General features: G+C 35.4%; 1 pseudogene; it reads left to right on the top strand.

Moving 5' to 3' along the window:
• The first annotated feature begins 3,769 nt into the window (after positions 1-3,769).
• Positions 3,770-22,655, top strand: LOC133860223 (uncharacterized; annotated as a pseudogene).
• Positions 22,656-22,827: the final 172 nt, after the last annotated feature.

Genomic DNA, 22,827 nt, shown 5'->3' with positions numbered 1-22,827 from the left:
AATATTTAAATAATATAAAAAAAAATAAATGAAGCATTTAAATAAGAAAGCAAAAAGTGTGTTAGTAAAAATAATAATAAAAAAAGGACAAAGATTTCCCAGGTTGTAGGAAGTTCCTTTAACATAATCCGAAAAAAACATATGTCCATTTTTTTAATAGCATGTGAGATACACATACTTTTTAAATAAAATTCATTCCAACTTTGTTCCTATTATTAAGAATCATGTACTTTTTACATACTCAAAAAACACGTTATTTTTAAGACTAGGTTGAATAAACTTCCTCCCACAGAGTTCCCAGAAAAACTATCCATAAAAAGAGTAAAGTCAATTAAAAGAAGAAAAAAAGAAAAAAGTGAAACTTGTACATGTTTCGGGCCCCCAAATTACTCATAGACAAAACCAACCATGGAGAATCACCATGTTAGAGAGCGCGGAGTTAGAGACCTGGTGTGTGCAACAAAAGGGCTCGGAGTAACGGTGGCGCGTGCACCACAAAAACACCCGCAGACCGTAGTGGCACGTGATGGCCACGAAGCGCTACTTCAAATCTGTTTCAATAAGACGAGAGCCATGCAATGGAATTAAAATAATTTTTCAATATGTATATAATAATGTTGGAGCTTTGGATTCGTGAGATTGGCTTTGGCTATTACTATTCCAGGGCAGTTATATTTTTGTATTTTTTATTTTTTTTAACTGGAATTAACCTTCGTTAAAAACTCCAAAGGGCCAAGTTATACCGAACAGAAAGACTTTCTTAAAAGTCTCCTTAAACACTAGGTTAGAAACTGACTTGGAAGTAATTACTAAACAAATACAAGGATTACAGGACAATAATAAAAAATCTCTCTTTACAATAAAACTCACTAAAAAAACTAAGAGATGGAACATCTAAGTGGAAAAGTTAGAAAAACCAACTATCCATTATCATCCATCAAGCAGACTGCGATAACTAACATAAAAAAATAAAAAAATATGATAATAAAAAACCACCAACAGAGGCCTAGTGAGAGCAGGGAGAAACCGCCAGCAGAAAAGCATCGGATCGTTTAAAAACCGCCGTCAGCCTGACTCAGCCAGGGCAGTTTTTTGTTTGGTGAGGATCGTGAGGTCTTACAGATGTGTCTGGACATTATTTTTAGTAGCCTGTATAGCCTTTGCTATGCAACAATTTTTCATTATTATTATTTTTTTTTTTCGAAAACGTATAAGAAAAGAATAGCAAAAACATAAATGCTTATAATAATAATAATAATAAGTTTTAGAAGAATTCATTAAATTCAGCTGTTGGTTTCTTTTCCATTGCGACGGTTGGATGGCCGGATCGAATTAAACAAACTTTAATTTAAACAATAAAAAATAATAATAAAATACTACTTGTAACAAAATTAGTCACTTAAAATTATTTTATATATTAAATTTAGAGAAAATTTATGATAAATTCCTAAATAGAAACGCGATTCGAAAATAGTCATTAACTTTTTAATTTTGGATTTTAAACGCCTCAGTGCCTGCAAATTTCAAATCGGTCCCTTTGTCACATTTTCGTCCAATTTTATTGTACATCGTTAGTACCACGTTAGCATTTTTTATTTTATTTTTTTATTAAAATAACAAAAATATTATTTTAATAAAAAAATGCTGACGTGGCACTAACGATGTACAGTAAATTTGGACAACAATGTGATGGAGAGACCAATTTGAAATTTGCGAACACTCAGGCGTTTAAAATCCAAAATTAAAAAGTTAAGTACCATTTTCAAATCACTCTTTTACCCAAAGATTTATCATAGATTTTCTCTTAAATTTACTTCTTTTTTAACTTAATTTTTGAGTATGTTTGGCAAGTGAGTGTGAGTTGAATTTTTTTTAGGTAGTAGTAATAAGTGATAGATGTGAAATAAAAAAAAAAATAATAATAATAAAAAAAAAAGTATGGAAAAATGAAAAAGTTGAATTGTAGTGAATTTTTTTTATTTAAATAGTAATAAAAAATTATTGATATGATATAAAGTTGAGATATAATTCATTGCCAACTTTTCACACAACTATTTTATGTGGCAGGAAATCATAAGCTTTTTTTAAAAAAAAAAAAAAAATAATCACAACTATCTTATGATTTCCTGCCACATAAGATAATTATGTTTTTAGTTGTGTGAAAAGTTGACAAGAAATTATATTTTTATAAAGTAAAAATGTTTTGAAATTGATTATTTTTTTAAAAAGTAAAAATAAAGTGAAACTTTTTTTTTTTTTTTCACTTGCCATTGCCAAACATGCGCAAATTTATTAACCATTATTAATGAAATTGTTGTACAGATGTTGACGGAATTTAATAATTTGTAATGGGTTGTTGTAAATGGGTCAATGTGTAAGTGTAGTAATTGATAGAAAACAGGTGTCCTTGCAATTGTTATCTGCTGCCTTTAATTCATAGAAAACAGGTAGGAGAATAACTTGTGGTTGTGGCACAAATTATCTTTTTGTGTCATCCAAAGACAGAGACTAGTCAAAAAGACTGACAAGTCAACTTAAAATAAAAAAAAAAAAAAAAAAAAAAACCAAATTATAACAAATCTGAAGAAAAAAAATAAAAAATCTTTGTATTTTGCCTTATCTTTGGTTTCAACTTTCACGCATGGTGTTAAAGAATACACTTTCTTTATTTAAAAGAAATATATTATATTAATATTGTAAGTTACTCTTTTTTTTTTATAAGATTGATGATAAATAAGCTCGATGATAATCAGATTTGATTACTATTTTTATTTATCTCAATTCTCTTATAAATATGAATATTTTGTATTGTAAATCAATCAAATCAATAAGCACAATGTAATCTTTAGGGTTAATTCATAGTGATGCACTTAGGTGTGTAACACCGAATCACTCTTAATTCCTTGTGTCATTTTCTTTTTATTATTTCCGCATTTATTATTAAATTCAAGATTGATTTCTTCACATGGCTTGGTTTTACTGTAGCTTCACAAAAACCACTGCCGCCTGACTCGCCTGTACCGCCCACCTCGACCACCCGGCCGCCAACTTAAAAAAAACTCCAAAAATTGCAACAATTTATCTTTAGAACTCTACAACGCCATTACCGAATGAGACTTACAGACATTTGAGAATAATATTGCATTCTTACACAATTAAGCCTGTGTAATGAAGATTAGATTTGTACAAAAGAGAAAAAAATACCGGTGGAGCTATGGATCTGTTAAAATGAAGATTAAATCTGCAAAAAAAAAATACCGGTGATTGAGCAGCGGCGACGGAACCTTTGGCGGTTTTCTCCTGCTCTCGGCCTGGGTGGTGGACTCATATTTTTCTCTTGTTTTTTTTTTTTTTTTTTCAGATTTGGTATGATCTGACGTTTAATTTTTAATTTTTTTTTGGTTGTTTCAAGCTGACTTGTTAGTTGTTACTATCTCATTGGAAGGCACAAAAAGTTGAGTTTGTGCCAATACGGTAATACCCATTGAAGTCGCTCTCTTGTGTAAATTGTAATTGGTAAGCCACACAGACCACACCTACTCAATCACACTGACACAGTTTGAAAATTATTACTTTGAATGAACATTTTCAACCCCATAATAGTGAGTCACGTACTTTTTTCTATTGGAAATGGAAACTTTGATTGAAAAATTCCTCCACAAAAATACGCACCTAACACATCTATGATTTACACCTTACAGTCATACAGAATTACATTAATAAGTAAAAACACAACACTAATTAGGTGAGCGTTGTGATTTTCTTCAATCCTCGCTTCAGTCTTCAGCGTAGCAGGCAGCTGGTGCCCTTCCCCGACCCCCCTATCTCCGCCGTTGGAGCTTATTGGTTAGAAAGCATGCATGAACATTGAGGCATTTTTGTACCAGGAAATCCTCTGTATGCTTGAAATGAGAGAGAATTTCAATTAAATTAGTTGCCTGCATGCTTTATTAGTAATGGTAAGCCAAAGAAGAAAACTCAACTGCATATTGTCTGCAAGTAATTGCTTGCTGTCTTTCATGATCTTTTGCTTGTACATACTGTTGTTGTGTTCCTGTCGTGTGGATTGCTATGCTAGAGACACTTTAAAGCATGGCGAGTCGATTACTTTAAAGCATGGAGAAACGCTTGTCTCCAGTGGAGGACGGTTTGAACTGGGATTCTTTAATGCTACGGGAAGCGCTAGCAACAAAAGCTATGTCGGGATATGGTATCACGAATGGGATAAAAAAACATTTGTATGGATTGCCAACAGAGACAATCCAATACTTAACGGTTCCACGGGAGTTTCTTTTGGAATTGCAGAAGATGACAACCTTAAGGTATGGGATAATACTACTGGAGACGTTTATTGGAATACAAGTGTTGAGATTTCTTCGTCTGCAAATCGAACTGTGAAGCTCATGGATTCTGGAAACCTGGTCTTAAGCGATGACGGTGATGATCAGTTGGCGACGAGTCGGTGGGAGAGCTTCCAAAATCCAACTGATACATTTCTTCCAGGTATGAAGATGAATGAAAGCCTGACGTTGACTTCATGGGCAGGTGATGTTGACCCGGGAAGTGGGGAGTTCACGTTTAAGCAATACAAAGAAGAATCAGGCCACTACGTAATCACAAAAAGGCTAGGACGACTCGATTATTGGAGAAGTTGGATATCAGGCGACATCTTGAGCTTTGATGAAATGCACGAGCAGTTTGAAGTAGCCAACTTGTTATTGAATTTTAGCAGCCGGCCATGCGCGAAGCACAGCAAGTACTATCGCAGGTGTTTGCCGCAGGCTGATAGTTACAAAAGGTTAGTAATGAATCATACGGGGGAATTACAATATTTGAAGTGGGATGTGGACAGCGGAAATTGGTCTTTGGAATGGAGGGCGCCGAAAGACAAATGTAGCATTTACGATGCTTGTGGGAAATTCGGCAGTTGCAATGTTAACAATAGTGTGCTATGCAAATGTTTGCCTGGGTTCCAGCCTACTAACCCGAAGAAATGGAATTCTGGAGATTTTTTGGATGGGTGCACCAAAAATTCGACATCACCTGACAACAGCGACATGTTCTTGAACTTAAAGATGATGAAAGTGAACAACCCAGACTCTCGTATCTATGATGCAAACAATGAAACAGAATGCAGAAAGCAGTGCCTTAACTCCAGCCTGTGTCAAGCTTATTCATTGACCGACTTCTGCTGGATTTGGACTGAGAATCTAAGTAATCTTCAAGAGGAGTACACAAACGGTGGTCGTAAACTCTCTGTCCGCGTGGCAAAATCTGTTATAGGTACTCCTTTTACGCATTGGAATATATATGCTTGGATTAATTCAATAGCTGAATTGCATCCATAGATACGGATCTGGCTAATTTAGTAAATGCAATTTTTTGGAAATTAAAAAAATCATCATTGATGTCAAAAAGGAAGTGAGAAACCACCTCTGCTGGTACGGATTTTTAAAATCATAGCACTAATCTTTTTTTTTATTCTTGATTATGATATTACATTACCCTCAAAATTCATAATTCTGTTTAATTTTGTTAGACAATTTGAAGAAATAACATTGTCTACATGCACAGATCACTTGTCACCCGTGGGCTGTCAGGGTATTTACAGAAGTACTTGACTTATATATATATATATATATATATATATATATATATATATGAAATATAATTTTTTGTCACATATATGAAATATGTGACAAGATGGTTCTCTAACTAGTTTTAGAGTTTTTTTTTTTTTTTAAAAAAAAAAAAAATGTAAAAGTAAAAGTTGTCACGTGGATAAAGGTGGTCAGAAATTGTTTCTTAGGGTGACAATGTATCATATATATATATATATATAGTTTGTGGTTTGAAAATTTTTTAAATGTAAAATTTTAAATAGTTTTGGAAGAAGAGAGTCCTATATAGGAAAAAGTAAAAGTCAAGATAACATTTATAAGGCACAAATCATACTAAGCGATTGCTTTAAAGCAAGCAATGCTCAGTGTATGAGCTTGTGCTTCTGCTTTAGCTAGTATGGGACGGATGTCGTTCATGATCTGAATTAGGATTTATGGGTTTAATTATAACCTGAAAAAATATTGGTCAAAACTGGTGGAGACAAATTAATAATTTTTAAAGAAAGTGACTGGGTAACGCATGCACCTTAAGATCAAATTTTAATTTCTATTTCTAATTTTAAATACAACAAGGGCCAAAGCTCATCATTTAGTGTTTAATTACTATTCCAAATTTTATTCCTTTGCAGAATCTTCGGTTAGGAATTGTGAGCCTTGTGGCACAAACTTGATCCCCTATCCGCTGAGCACTGGACCAAATTGCGGCGACAGCATGTACTTCTATTTTGATTGTAACAGTTCCACAGGCCAGGTTAGCTTCAAGGCTCCCAGTGGCACCTATCGAGTAGCCAGTATCGATCCAATTACACGAACATTTGTCATCCAAGTCAAACAAGTAGGATATGATAGAAATTCAAGAGCAACTCAGCTTCTCGATGACTCATTGCCGTTTATTGAGAGCAACTTTAGTTCTGGCGTTGAAGCTGAAGTAGAGATTAGTTGGAAGACCCCAAACGAGCCAAGCTGTACTTCATCCAGAGACTGCAAGGACTGGCCAAATTCAACTTGCAGTAGAGCAGCAGATGAAAAGAAGAGGTGCCTTTGCAATAATGGAAGCTCCCAATGGGATGGCTCAAATTTAAATTGTACTAAAGGTTTGGAAACTATTTCATGTGCCTATGGTAGATTGAGATTGCTCTGTTAGTGAAGAAAGAATTTGACTGCTAGGAGGATCCTGTCCTATTGATATTTTGTTTTCCGTTTTTAAATTTGTTGGTTCAAGCACCTTGAGTGACCTCAAGTCGCGTCCTGGGAAGGAGTTCATCTATAAAATAAGGAAGAGGTCGTCAGAAAGCCCACCAATCCCATAAGACCAGATGCACTCTTACACCTAAAATAGTAAAATCCTTTATTGATAGAGAGCAAAGCTAGTAAATCTACACTCTTACTCTTAAAGGTAGTAATTAAGAGTATGTATGTGGATGTGGTAGTGCGTAGGGTGAGAAATTGCCTTTGATAGTGTGGTGGTGCGCAATGGTCAGTGATGGGTGTGAGTGCATGAGAGTAGGTTTTTTTAGAATCATTGCCTGGCTGATGGAGGGGTTTTGCCTGGTCTTCTATATATAGGCTAGCTGATGTTCCTGCCCTCTCTCACCTAGGGCTTTAGAGGCCTCCAGCTGGTGTTTTTGTTTAGGGAATATATATATATATATATGGCCATTTTTGGGGTGATTTTCGGCGTGGAAGGTTGTTATCTGATTTGGTGGGAGAAGGGATCGACTGTGGTGAGTCCCATTGAGACGAACGTACATCCTCCTGTTGTCAATCTTGGACATGGTGTGAATTTGTTTGTTGAGCTTGGTCCTAGCTTAGTCTTGGCCTTGTTGGTATGTACATATTTTAGGCCTCTTTTAGCTTCCAAGTAGTCGGGCCTTAGAGGCTTGTCGGTACATATATAGTATGGTTCTCGAAATCAGTTGCGATAATCAAACCCCGAACCTCTTTCTCTATTGCATTTCATCGGTGTTCCTGTTCAACTCAAGATTTGTGCAGCTTTCTAAAAGTTTTATTTTCCTTTCCCTATAATTTGTACTTCTAATTGTACATTAGAAATTTCAAGGTTTTTTTATAGAACTTTCAAATCCTTTTTAGCTTATTGCCAGGTTCAGGTTTTTGGTATCACGCTTACCTTGTACTAACATTAACAGACATTATAATTTAACTTATCACTTTGATTTTTCAATCAGGTCTTGTAGAAGGTTATTATCCTCAGACTTCAAAAGAGCATTCAAAAGGAAAGATGTCGACGTTGACTCTAATTGTTATGATTTCTCTAATAGAAGTGTTTGTTCTCACAAGTGCAACAATTGTATGTATATATTTGTGGAGAAGAAAGATAGCCAGGAGACAAGGTAACTGCTTTTCGAAAAATGTTAGATTATAAATAAAATGATTAAATTCATTAATTTCTATCAACTTAAACTTTTAGAATATTTGGTGATTTTGACAAAATTACTCTATTGTGCACAATATGTATTTCCATTTGAATCAAAATGAAGCCATTTCTTAGCTCTTTCATGTAATTAATTATCATGCAAGTGTAATTGATATATATGGTTGTCTGCTAAACTCAGACAATAGAAGAAGTAATGAAAGAAATCGAGTACTTCGCACATTAGATAGTGAAAGACATCTGAATGACTTAATGGGCTCGGGTGAGTTCAGAGAAGAAGATGAGAGAGGCATAGATGTACCCTTTTTTGATTTGGAAGGCATTCTAGCAGCTACAGATAGCTTCTCAGATGCAAACAAGCTCGGAGAGGGGGGCTATGGGCCTGTTTACAAGGTAATTTTAGTAGCATTAACTAGTGTTAGTGTTTATGTAAACTAGTATCTGGTTATTGGTAACGTTGTGAGTATGGTTTCTCGGGGCTTATTTCCAGGAAGTCAAGAAATTGCGGTAAAAAGGCTCTCAAATGTCTCAAGACAAGGCTTACAAGAATTTAAAAATGAAGTGGTGTTAATTGCAAAACTTCAACATAGAAATCTTGTTAGACTTCGGGGATATTGCATAAATGGAGATGAAAAGATTTTACTCTATGAGTACATGCCCAATAAAAGCTTAGACTCATTTATATTTGGTTGGTCTCTAAACTGAATTCCTAATCTCTTTTATATATCTTGTTTGAGTAAAAGTTGATTTGTTACTATTCTTAACACTGTTCTTTGAATGGAAAATGGAAAACTTGCAAGATCAAAAGCGAAGCATGTGTTTGAACTGGGAAATGCGCGTCAACATCATTTTAGGAATTGCTCGTGGGCTTCTTTATCTTCACCACGACTCTAGATTGAGGATCATTCATAGAGATTTGAAAACCAGCAACATTCTTTTAGATGAAGAGATGAACCCCAAAATATCTGACTTTGGCTTGGCAAGAATTATTGGAGGGAAAGAAACAGGGGCAAATACAACTAGAGTAGTTGGAACTTAGTAAGAACAAATTTCAATCCCCCAACTCTATTTTCATAAAGAATATACAAATGCTTGTGTTATCCACTGATGAAATATGTTGGCATGCATGCAGTGGTTATATGTCTCCGGAGTATGCATTAGATGGACTTTTCTCAATTAAATCCGATGTTTTTAGCTTTGGTGTAGTTCTACTTGAGATTATTAGTGGAAAAAAGAATACAGGATTTTATGAGTCAGAACTAGCCATGAGCCTTATAGGCTATGTAAGTGTTTAATTTCTTGCCATCATTAATTTCCTTGGTTATTTTATACTGCATATAAAACTCTGATTTTAAAATGTCATAGGCATGGAGATTATGGGGTGAAATGAAGGTGTTGGATTTAATGGACCCGACTCTACCTGAAGTTTGCAATGCAGATCAGTTTGTGAAGTGTGTGAATGTTGGACTCTTATGCGTACAAGAAGACCCAAAAGACCGACCCACCATGTCAAATGTTATTACCATGCTTGACAGTGAAGTTGCAACAATTCCAACTCCAAAACAGCCGGCATTTGTTTCATGGAGAGGCCTTTCTAGCAAAGCTACTTCTTCTAGTAAACCTGATACATATACGGAATTAACAAGTAGCACTGTAGAAGAAACATGATAATGCCAGCTTATGCCAATGGAAGTTATCATGAGTCTGTCGTCTATCAGACTTGCAAAAATTCAAGTGGACCAAACATTTGATATCAATTATAGTAGAGTAAAGCTGCTCGTAGATACGATGCTTACCTGAAAAATCTCATATTTTGGATAGTTGGGTTCATCATTCCTTTGCTTATGCTTTGTTTGTTTGACGTAAAATATTTTATGTATTTTTTTGTGTTTGGTGCAATCGAAAATGATAGTTAGTAAAAATCATTTTAAGTTTGATCGAAAACACTTCTTCAATTTTTGGAAACGATTTATAGTTTTAAAAATTGTAAATCATTTTCTGAATTAAAACTCTTCATTTTTGCATGCACATTTGTGAGAATTCACCACTGTCGGACATTGGAGTTTTTGACAGCCCGAATCTACAACCGAAGGTCCTCAAATTTTGGGATCCGATTGCTGGAATTCGGTTGTACTAGCTAGATTCTGGCCTAGCCTCCGTCACTAAAATCTGGCAACCACCGCCAGATTGCGATGAAACTGACCATTTGTGTGACGTCTCACATCGCCTGGGAATGAGGATGTGTTTATATGTATAAATGCACCATTTATGACACAACGTGTTTTAAAGCCTTGATGGCGATGAACCTATCAGAATTCCGCAGTTAAGCATGCTTCTGCGAGAGCAATCTCAGGATGGGTGACCTCCTAGGAAGTCTGGTTTGAGGAGCCAAAAGCGGACAATATTGTGTCATTAGGGGTGGATTGTTACAAATGGTATCAAAGCAATTGCCCAGCTTGAGATGGTGGGAGCGTGCACAAGCCCAATGAGGGACGCCAGCGGGGACGCCAGCGGGGACGCTGGGTCCAAAGAGGGGGGTGATTATGACGTCCCACATCACCTGGAAATGATGATGTGCTTATATGTATAAATGCACCATTTATGACACAACGCGTTTTAAAGCCGTGATGACGATAAACCTATCAGAACTCTGCAGTTAAGCGTGCTTCTGCGAGAGTAATCTCAGGATAGGTGACCTCCTGTGAAGTTTGGTTTGGGGAGCCAAAAGTGAACAATATTAAGTCATTGGGGGTGAGTCGTTACAATTTGAATTGGCCAGAATCTAGACGGTGCTGTCGAATTTTAGCCACCATCGCTGGAATTTCGTCTTCAGTGGTTTTTCGTCGTTGGTAATATTTTCGTACGAGCTAAATGTTAAAATTTTTTTAAAAAAATATTATTTTTTCTGAAAATTATTTCTTTAAAAATATTATACTACAAAAAAATAAAAAAATACTTTACGTCAATACAAATTGAGCAAGAAAGTTACTTTGTTATGGGCCAATATTTGAGCGGCCATTGACATAGGTAAAAGCACTTCCAATTACTGAAAGACACTCTCCACTCAAATTCTACCTGCAGGCTACAGGTTCGTCAAACATTCTCCAGCTCATGTCAATTTACGATCGGACAGTTTCCATCATTAGGAGTTTTAAACCATATTTGTGCTGCTTATATGTCAAACTAGGGAAGACTGGAATGTGTTGGAGCATCTCAGGCAATAATTTTTATTTTAACTATTCATTTTTTTTTATTATTTTAATTATCAACCTTTCAATATAAACTCTAACAGTTTACTCTCTATTTTGTTAAAATATTATTTTTTAATCATTTTCTTTTATTTTATTTTTTTCACTTCTCTCTCACTCTCCGGTCTCCCGCTCACTCTCCGGTTTTATAGTCGACTTCCTTTCCTTTCTCTCACAGTTCAGAGCCGAGAAAGTGAGAGAAAAATCCCTCTCTTTTCATCGTTCGCTTAAGGTCCACCGGAAAACGCCTCTTCGATAACCCATTCCCCGAACACCAGATACCCACCGGAAAATCTGGCCTCTCTCAAGGTTTCTGCCCATTTGGGTTCACGGGTTCACCACCGGCGGCAACCCAGTACTCCAATCTCTCAAAATCTCTCATGGGTCTCACTGTTTCTCTCTTGATCTCTCTCTCCCCCGAATCTCCCTGTTTCTCTCCCGGTCTCTCGCCCTCTCTGTGGCTCGGACGAGAAAGAAAGACCAAGAATATAAGAAGAAAAGAGAGGAGGGGAGGAAGGTTCGGGAGATTGGGAAAGAAGAAGAGAAGGTAGAGTGCGTGTACCGAAGAAAGAGAGCGACAGACAGGGAAGGAGAGGGAGAGAGAAAATATTAACTAAAAAAATCTTAACAGATGATCAGTGAATAGGCAATGTCGCCTATTCATTGTTTACTGTTAGAAAAAAACAAAAAAAAAAGGTAAAAATAATCAAATTTGACTATTTTAAAGAATTTAACTCTCCGCTGGAGATGTTCTTACACACGAATTTAATCACCTTCTGCAAGCTCTGATGGAAAAATCAAAGTGATCATAAGCCAAATTCCTCAGATATACTGTTTAGATTCATTATCGCCATTATAATGTCTATTGTTAGTACAAGGTAAGCATGATACCAAAAACCTAAACCTCGCAATAAGCTAAAGAGGATTTGAAAGTTCTACCAAAAACCTTCCAATTTCTAACATACAATTAGAAGTGATTATATATACATAAAGGAAAATAAAACTCTTTGAAAGCTGCTCAAATCCTCAGTTGAACCAAAACAGAGCAACATCATGAAATCATAAGTTGGACCTTAGGTTGTCTTTGAAAGTTTAATCTGCAAGTTTATGCGAATGGATCGATTTGAAGCTAATTTAACAATATTAATTATATTTATTTCATTCTTGTGCTTACTTGTGGTGCCCTAACTTGAAAAAAACATGTTAGTCTGATCTAGAAGAAATAGAGAGAATATAAAGTTTTTTATATTAAAATAATGTTAAAGAAAGCAAAAGTACTACCATTTTCCTTGGTACAGGGAAAATCAAGAAAGTTTGTTGTAGTAAGTTTTTAGGGATAACTTCACAAAAGGGTATTAAATTATACGTCGTTTTGAGACAATGGTACTGAACTAGCAAATGTCTCAAACTGGGGTATTCAAGTTTCCAAACGTCTCATTTAAGAGTACTCCATTAGAATTTAATGTTAAATCCTATCAAAATTCCCCAAATACCCATTTTTTTTTTTTCAGGAAAAGAAAAACGAAAAAATGCTAGGATTTAGGTTTTTGGTCAGAATTTAACAGAATTTGCAAAAATACTCATGCTTGAATCTTTGAAAAATTTTATAATTTTTTTTAAAAAATAAACATAGGGGTATTTTAGGAATTTTGGCATGATTTAACAGCAAATCCTAACGACAGAATACCCTTAAGTGAAATGTTTAAAAATTTGGATACCCCAATTTAAAACGTTTGCTAGTTCAGTACCCTTATTTCAAAACGACATATAATTTGATACCCTTTTATGAAATTATCCCAAATTTTTAAAGAATTTTTCATACATTTAAAAAAGTCATTGCTAGTAATCTGAGTAGCATATTGGGCCTATTTTTATGAAAAACGACATATTGCTAGTAACCAATATTTTATTTTTTTTTTTATTTTTTTATTTTTATTTTTATTTTTTTTTTGGTTTCTAGGCCTTTTAGGGGTGGCCGGACCACCCCCAAGGGCCTGGGGGTGGTTTCGACCACCCCATACAGCCGATCTGGGGGTGGCTGGGCTTTGGGGGTGATCCGGTCACCGACCACCCCCAAAACCCAAACTTTTTTTTTTTTTTTGGTTTCTTGGCCTTTTAGGGGTGGCCGGACCACCGTTAAGGGCCTGGGGGTGGTTTCGACCACCCCATACGGCCGATTTGGGGGTGGCTCAAACCCCAAACCCCCTAATCTTTTTTTGTTCTTTTTTTTTTTTGTTTTTTGGCTTTTAGGGGGTGGCCGGACCACCCCCAAAGTCGACTGGGGTGGACGATCCACCCCAGATCGGCCAAGGGGGTGGCTCCAGCCACCCCCTTGGCCAATAATGGGGTGGCCAGCCACCCCCTAGGGCAACGCCGGTCACCCCTTTAGTTTTTTTTATGTTTTTATAATTTTTGTTTTTAATTATTATTATGTTTATAATTTTGAAATTTAAAAAAAAATTTGCAAATTTTTTTTAATGTGATATAGTGGAAAACGGTACAGCACTCATGCGGTAGTTTTAAACTACCGCATGGAAGTCGGATCCCTTTGTGCAACACTTCCAGTTTTCATGCACAGTGATGTAAAGTCAAATCCTTCCTGTACAGTAGCATTTTTAAATCTTTTTTTTTTTTAATTGTTTTATGAATTATAGAAACAGTAAGAGAATCAAAAGTTGTACCCTAAATTTAAAAAAGTAAAAGTGATTCTCTTAATATTATTTTTATATTAAAAAAAATAATATCTTTTCTCTCTCATTCATTTATCATTTATTTGAAACAATATTTAAATAATTTTTTTTCTCTTTTATCTAGCATTTAATTTAAAGAATATTTAAATAATATAGGAAAATAATAAAGGAAGCATTTAAATAAGGAAACAAAAAGTGAGTTAGTAAAAATAATAATAAAAAAAATGACAAAGATTTCCTAGGTTGGAGGAAGTTCCTTCAACATAATCTGAAAAAATAACATATGTCCATTTTTTTAATAGCATGTGAGATACACATACTTTTTAAATAAAATTCATTCCAACTTTGTTCCTATTATTAAGAAAACATGTGCTTTTTACGTGCTCCAAAAACACGTTAATTTTAAGACTAGATTGAAGAAACCTCCTCCAGCAGAGTTCCCAGAAAAACTGTCCATAAAAAAAAGTAAAGTCAATTAAAAGAAGAAAAGAAAAAAGTGAAACTTGTACATGTTTGGGGCCCCCAAATTACTCAGACAAAACCAACCATGGAGAATCACCATGATAGAGAGCGCGGAGTCAGAGACCTGGCGCGTGCAACAAAAGGGCTCGGAGTAACAGTGGCGCGTGCACCACAAAAACACCCGCAGACCGTAGTGGCACGTGATGGCCACGAAGAGCTGCTTCAAATCTGTTTCAATAAGACGAGAGCCGTGCAATGGAATTAAAATAATTTTTCAATATGTATATAATAATGTTGGAGCTTTGGATTCGTGGGATTGGCTTTGGCTATTACTATTCCGGGGCAGTTTTATTTTTTTATTTTTTATTTTTTTAACAGGAATCAACCTTTGTTAAAAACTTCAAAGGGCCAAATTATACCGAACAGAAAGACTTTTTTAAAAGTCTTTTTAAACACCAAGTTAGAAACTGACTTGAAAACAGCTACTAAACAAATACAAGGATTACAGGACAGCAATAAGGAATCTCTCTTTACAATAGAGCTCACTAAAAAACCTAAGAGATGAGACATCTAAGCTGAAAAGTTATAAAAACCAACTATCCATTATCATCCATCAAGCAGACTGCGAAAACTAACATAAAAAAACAAAAAAAAACATGATAATAAAAAACCACCAACAGAGACCCGGTGAGAGTAGGGAGAAGCCGCCAGCAGAAAAGCATGGATCGTTTAAAAACCGCCGTCAGCCAGGGCAGTTTTTTGTTTGGTGAGGATCGTGAGGTCTTACAGATGTGTCTGGACATTATTTTTAGTAGCCTGTATAGCCTTTGCTATGCAACAATTTTTCATTATTATTATTTTTTTTTTCCGAAAACGTATAAGAAAAGAAGAAGCAAAAACATAAATGCTTATAATAATAATAATAAAAAGTTATAGAAGAATTCATTAAATTCAGCTGTTGGTTTCTTTTCCATTGCGACGGTTGGATGGCCGGATCGAATTAAACAAACTTTAAACAATAAAAAATAATAATAAAATACTACCTGTAACAAAATTAGTCACTTACAATTATTTTATATATTAAATTTAGAGAAAATTTATGATAAATTCCTAAATAGAAACGCGATTTGAAAATAGTCATTAACTTTTTAATTTTGGATTTTAAACGCCTCAGTGCCCGCAAATTTCAAATCGATACCTCTGTCACATTTTCGTCCAAGTTTGTTGTACATCGTTAGTATCACGTTAGTATTTTTTATTTTATTTTTTTATTAAAATAACAAAAATATTATTTTTAATAAAAAAAATGCTGACGTGGCACTAACGATGTACAGTAAATTTGGACAACAATGTGATGGAGAGACCGATTTGAAATTTGCGAACACTCAGGCATTTAAAATCCAAAATTAAAAGTTAAGTACCATTTTCAAATCGCGCTTTTACCCAAAGATTTATCATAGATTTTCTCTTAAATTTACTTCTTTTTTAACTTAATTTTTGAGTATGTTTGACAAGTGAGTGTGAGTTGAATTTATTTTAAGTAGTAGTAAGAAGTGATAGATGTGATATAAAAAAAAATAAAAAATTAAAAAATTAAAAAAAATTGTATGGAAAAATAAAAAAGTTTTGTATTGTAGTGAGTTTTTTTTTTTTTTTTTTTTTTTTTTTAATTTAAATAGTAATAAAAAATTATTGATATGATATAAAGTTGAAATATGATTCCTTGTCAACTTTTCACACAACTATTTTATGTGGCAGGAAATCATAAGCTTTTAAAAAAAAAAAAAAATGACAACTATTTTATAGTTTCCTGCCATATATGATAATTATGTTTTTAGTTGTGTGAAAAGTTAGCAAGAAATTATATTTCTATAAAGTTAAAATGTTTTGAAATTGATTATTTTTTAAAAAAGTATAAATAAAGTGAAAATTTTTTTTTCTCACCTGCCAAACATGCGCAAATTTATTAACCATTATTAATGAAATTGTTGTACAAATGTTGACGGAATTTAATAATTTGTAATGGGTGGTTGTAAATGGTTTAATCACAGTAGTAAAAACAAACTTAAACATGTTTTCAGATCTAATTGGTAGTACAAGGTAAGCAATATTTATTTAATTTTGAGATAGACCAAATATTATATCATCTTAATCCTAATAAGTGATGGCAAAAGCTCTAAAATATAGACATAAATTAGTTACAAATTGGTTTTTAACTAATTTCTATAAACTAGTCTCAAAAAATTAGCTACAAATCCGTCCGCAATTTACCATTGACTCTGAAGCCAAATCAAGGAGTTCGAAACCCTGTTCAAAAAAAGAAAAAGAAAAAAAAAAGAGTTTGAAACCGAAGTCGCCACATGGGCTTGAACCCGGAGGCGCCCCTGAAAACCATTTACTGGTTTTGAATGGAAAAACCTTCAACATGGAATTAATTATGCTTGTTCATTATATAATTCAAGGAAAAGGAGAGTAGCTCCGCAAAGTATCACAAAACACCTGTTTTTTATAGTCCTCTCCTCTCTTGCCAAGAAGATTCTATTTTATTTTATTTCTATCTCTCTTTTTTTTTTTTTTTTTTTTTTTTTTTTTTTTTTTACCCCCGATACACTGATACACTGACACAGTTTGAAAATTATTAGTCTGAATGAACATTTTCAACCCCATAATAATGAGTCACGTGCTTTTTGCTATTGGAAATGGAAACTTTGATTGAACATTAATTCTCCTCCACAAAAATACGACACCTCACACATCTATGATTTACACCTTACAGTCATACAGAATTACATTGATAAGTAAAAACACGTACAACACTAAGTGAGCGTTGTGATTTTCTTCAATTCTCGCTTCAGTCTTCAGCGTAGCAGGCAGCTGGTGCCCTTCCCCGCCCCCCCTATCTCCGCCGTTGAAGCTTATTGGTTAGAAAGCATGCAAGAACATCGAGGCATTTTTGTACCAGGAAATCCTCTGTATGCTTGAAATGAGAGAGAATTTCAATTAAATTAGTTGCCTGCATGCTTTATTCGTAATGGTAAGCCAAAGAAGAAAACTCAACTGCATATTGTCTGCAAGTAATTGCTTGCTGTCTTTCATGATCTTTTGCTTGTACATACTATTGTTGTGTTCCTGTCGTGTGGATTGCTATGCTAGAGATACTTTAAAGCATGGCGAGTGGATTACTTTAAAGCATGGAGAAACGCTTGTCTCCAGTGGAGGACGGTTTGAACTGGGATTCTTTAACGCTATGGGAAGCGCTAGCAACAAAAGCTATGTCGGGATATGGTATCACGAATGGGATCAAAAAACATATGTATGGGTTGCCAACAGAGACAAACCAGTGCTTAACGGTTCCACGGGAGTTTCTTTTGGAATTGCAAAAGATGGAAACCTTAAGGTATGGGATATTAATACTAGAGAAGTTTATTGGACAGCAGATGTTGAAAATTATCGGTCTACAAATCGAAATTTGACGCTCATGGATTCTGGAAACTTGGTCTTCAGGGATGAACAGTATGCAACGACTCTATGGGAGAGCTTCCAAAGTCCAACTGATACATTTCTTCCAGGTATGAAGATGGATGAAGAGTTGGCGTTGACTTCATGGATAGGTGATGGTGACCCGGGAACTGGGAACTTCACGTTTAAGCAAGATCAAGAAGGAGAGGGCCGCTACATTATCTCAAAAAAGACAGGCTATTATTGGAGAAGTTGGATGTCAGGCAACTTCTTTAGCTCAGATGAAATGCCCAATTTCCCGGATGACATAGCCAACTTATTATCAAATGTCAACAACTGCGTGATGCGTGGCACGTATACCAAATGTGGGGGGGTTTCTAGTAACAAAAGGTTAGTGATGAATTATAACGGGGAATTACAGTATCTGAACTGGGATGTGGACAAGGGAAATTGGTCTTTGAAATGGAGGGAGCCGAAAGACGAATGTAGCATTTACAATGCTTGTGGGAAATTCGGCAGCTGCAATATTAACAATAGGTTGGTATGCAAATGCTTGCCCGGGTTCAGGCCTAGTTACCCAGAGCATTGGAATTCTAGAGACTTTTTTGGTGGGTGTACCAGAAATTCATCTAACAAGGGCCACATGTTCTTGAGCTTAAAGATGATGAAAGTGGGCAAGCCAGACTTACAGTTCAAGGTAAAAAATGAAACAGAATGCAGAAACGAGTACTGCCTTAACAACAGCGAGTGCCAGGCTTATTCATACAATACTACTAGGACCGACATCTGCTGGATTTGGACATCGGATCTAAGTAATCTTCAAGAGGAGTACACAAAGGGCCGTGGTGGTAACCTCTTTGTCCGCGTGCCCAAATTTGATATAGGTACTCCTTCTACACATTAATTCAGTAGCTGAATTGCATCCATAGATACTGATCTGGCTAATTTAGTAAAGGCAATTTTTTGGAAATTAAAAAAATATCATTGATGTGAAAAGGAAGTGAGAAGCCACCTCTGCTGGTACGGATTTTTAAAATCATAGCACTAGTCTTTCTTTTTATTCTTGATTATGACATTACATTACCCTCAAAATCTATAGTTCTATTTAATTTCGTTAGACAATTTGAAAAATTAACCTCATTTGTACATTATCACTTGTCACCTGTGGGTTGCCAGGGTATTCACAGCGGTAATTGAGATGTCAAGCAGCTTGTTACCTTGCAAATTTGAGTATTTAATTACTATTAAAAAATTTATACCTTTGCAGAATCAACCGTTAGGAATTGTGAGCCTTGTGGTACAAACTTGATCCCTTACCCGCTGAGCACTGGACCAAATTGCGGTGACCTCATGTACTACAGTTTTGATTGCAACAGTTTCACAGGCCAGGTAAGCTTCAAGTCGCCACTCAATGGCACGTCCTATCGTGTCACCAGTATCAATTCAAGTGCACGAACATTTGTCATCCAACTCAAACAATATGACGACAATCCTGAAGCTAGAAATTCAAGAGGAAATCAGCTCAATCCGCCATTCAAGTTGATCAACTGGTTTAATGCTGATGAACTAATAATTAGTTGGGAGATCCCGAAGGAGCCAAGCTGTAATTCATCCAGAGACTGCAAGGACTGGCCAAATTCAACTTGCAATAGTGCAAGTGATGGAAAGAAGAGGTGCCATTGCAATAGAAACTTCCGATGGGATGGCTTAAATTTAAACTGTAGCACTAAAGGTTAGGACACTATTTCATGTGTCTATGGCACATTAAGATTGCTCTATTAATAGCGAAGAAAGAATTAATCCACTAGGAGGATCCTGTCCTATATATTGATATTTTGTCTTCCTTTTTTAAATTTGTTGGTGCAAGCACCTTGAGTGACCTCAAGCCGCCTTCCGAGAAGGAGTTTCTCTACAAAATAAGGGAGAGGTCGTCAGAAAGCCCATCAGTCCCGTAGGACCAGATGCACTCCGACGCCTAAATTAGTAAAATCCTTTTTTCTTAGAGAGCAAAGCTAGTAAATCTAGATTAAAGGTAGTAAGACAATGTATGTGGATGTGGTAGTGCATAGGGTGTGAGAAATTGCATTTGGCAGTGTGGTGGTGCGCATGCAATGGTCAGTGGATGGGTGTGAATGCTTGAGACTAAGTTTTCTTAGAATCATTGCCCAGTTGATGGAGGGGTTTCGCCTTCTATATATAGGCTGATGTTCCTGCCCTGTCTCGCCTAGGGCTTTAGAGGCCTCCAGCTGGCGTTTTTGTTTAGGGAATATATATATGGCCATTTTTGGGGTGATTTTTGGCGTGGAAGGTTGTTATCTGACTTGGTGGGAGAGGGGATCGACTGTGGTGAGTCCCATTGAGACGAACGTACATCCTCCTGTTGTCAATCTTGGACATGGTGTGAACTTGTTTGTTGAGCTTGGTCCTAGCATAGTCTTGACCTCGTTGGTATGTACATATTTTAGGCCTCTTTGAGCTTCCTAGTAGTCGAGCCTTAGAGGCTTGTCGATACATAGTATGGTTCTCAAAAATCAGTTGTGATAATCAAACCTCGGACCTCTTTCTCTATTGCATTTCATCAGTGTTAAGAAAAATTTTCCCTATTCAACTCAAAATTTGTGCTCCTTTCTAAAATTTTTATTTTCCTTTATGTATAATCAGTACTTCAAATATATTGTACATTAGAAATTTCAAGGTTTTTTATAGAACTTTCAAATCCTTATTTAGCTTATTGCCAGGTTTAGGTTTTTGGTATCATGCACGCTTACCTTGTACTAACATTAATAGACATTATAATTGCGATAATGAATCTGAATAGTATATCTGTGAAATTTAACTTATCACTTTGATTTTTCAATCAGAGCCTGTAGCAGGTGATAATCATCCTCAGACTTCAGAAGAGCATTCAAAAGGAAAGATGCATTCAAAAGGAAAGATGTCGTTGAGTACTCTAATTGTTTTGATTTCTCTAATAGTAGTGTTTGTTCTCGCAAGTGCAATTGTATGTATATATTTGTGGAGAAGAAAGATAGCCAATAGACAAGGTAACTGCTTTTTGAAAAATGTTAGATTATAAATTAAATGATTAAATTCATCATTTTCTATCAATTTAAGCTTTTGAAATATTTTATGATTTTAACAAAATTAATCTATTGTGCACAATATGTATTTCCATTTAAATCAAAATGAAGCCATTTCTTAGCTCTTTCATGTAATTAATTATCATGCAAGTGTAATTGATATATATATGGTTGTTTGCTAAACTCAGATAACAGAAGAAGTAATGAAAGAAATCGAGTACTTCGCACATTAGATAGTGAAAGACATCTGAAAGACTTAATGGGCTCGGGTGAGTTCAAAGAAGAAGATGAGAGAGGCATAGATGTACCCTTTTTTGATTTGGAAGGCATTCTCGCAGCTACAGATAGCTTTTCAGATGCAAACAAGCTCGGAGAGGGGGGTTATGGGCCTGTTTACAAGGTAGTTTCAGCAGCATTAACTAGTGTTAGTGTTCATGTAAATTAATTTCTGGTTATTGGTAACGTTGTGAGTATGGTTTCTCAGGGCTTATTTCCAGGAGGTCAAGAAATTGCGGTAAAAAGGCTCTCAAGTGTCTCAGGACAAGGCTTACAAGAATTTAAAAATGAGGTGGTGTTGATTGCAACACTTCAACATAGAAATCTTGTTAGACTTCGGGGATATTGCATAAAAGAAGATGAAAAGATTTTACTCTATGAGTATATGTCCAATAAAAGCTTAGACTTATTTATATTTGGTTGGTCTCTTAACTGAACTCCTAATCTCTTGCGGTGCTTGATAGACTATATATCTTGTTTAAGTAAAAGCTGATTTGTTACTATTCTTGACACTATTCTTTGAATGGAAAATGGAAAACTTGCAAGATCAAAAGCTAAGCATGTGTTTGGACTGGGAGATGCGCTTCGACATCATTTTGGGAATCGCTCGTGGGCTTCTTTATCTTCACCAAGACTCCAGATTGAGGATCATCCATAGAGATCTGAAAACCAGCAACATTCTTTTAGATGAGGAGATGAACCCCAAAATATCTGACTTTGGTTTGGCAAAGATTATTGGAGGCAAAGAAACCAGGGCAAACACAACCAAAGTAGTTGGAACTTAGTAAGCATAATTTTAAATCCCCCAACTTTGTTTAAAGTGCCTACCTTATCCATTGATGAAATATGTTGGTATGCAGTGGCTATATGTCTCCAGAGTATGCATTAGATGGACTTTTCTCAGTTAAATCCGATGTTTTTAGCTTTGGTGTAGTTCTACTTGAGATTATAAGTGGAAAAAAAAAATACAGGATTCTATCAATCAAAACTAGCCATGAGCCTTATAGGCTATGTAAGTGTGTTTAATTTTTTGCAATCATTAATTTCCTTGGTTATTTTATAATGCATATAAAACTCTGATTTTAAAATGTCATAGGCATGGAGATTGTGGGGTGAAATGAAGGTGTTGGATTTAATGGACCCGACTCTACATGAAGTTTGCAATGCAGATCAGTTTGTGAAGTGCGTGAATGTTGGACTCTTATGCGTACAAGAAGACCCAAATGACCGCCCCACCATGTCAAATGTTGTTACCATGCTTGACAGTGAAGCTGCATCAGTTCCAACTCCAAAACAGCCGGCATTTGTTTCTTGGAGAGGCTTTTCTAGCAAAGCTACTTCTTCTAGTAAACCAGATAGTGCATATACGGAATTAACTTATAGTTTAGAAGAGAAACATGATAATGCCTGATACCAATGCAAGTTATCATGAGTTTGTCTTCTATTGGACTTGCAAAGACTCTATGGGAATTAAACGCTACTTTGTTATGGGCCAATATGCGTGCAACCATAAACATTACTAGTCCATACATATAGGAAGTGCATGTACCTAAACACAGGAAAAATTAAGAAGCCCTTCGTGCTTTTCCAATTACCCAA

The sequence above is a fragment of the Alnus glutinosa genome, chromosome 2 (genome assembly GCF_958979055.1).
Source record: "Alnus glutinosa chromosome 2, dhAlnGlut1.1, whole genome shotgun sequence".
Lineage (NCBI taxonomy): Eukaryota > Viridiplantae > Streptophyta > Magnoliopsida > Fagales > Betulaceae > Alnus > Alnus glutinosa.
The sequence above is the reverse complement of the archived record's forward strand: the minus strand, read 5'-3'. Positions and strand labels throughout refer to the sequence as shown.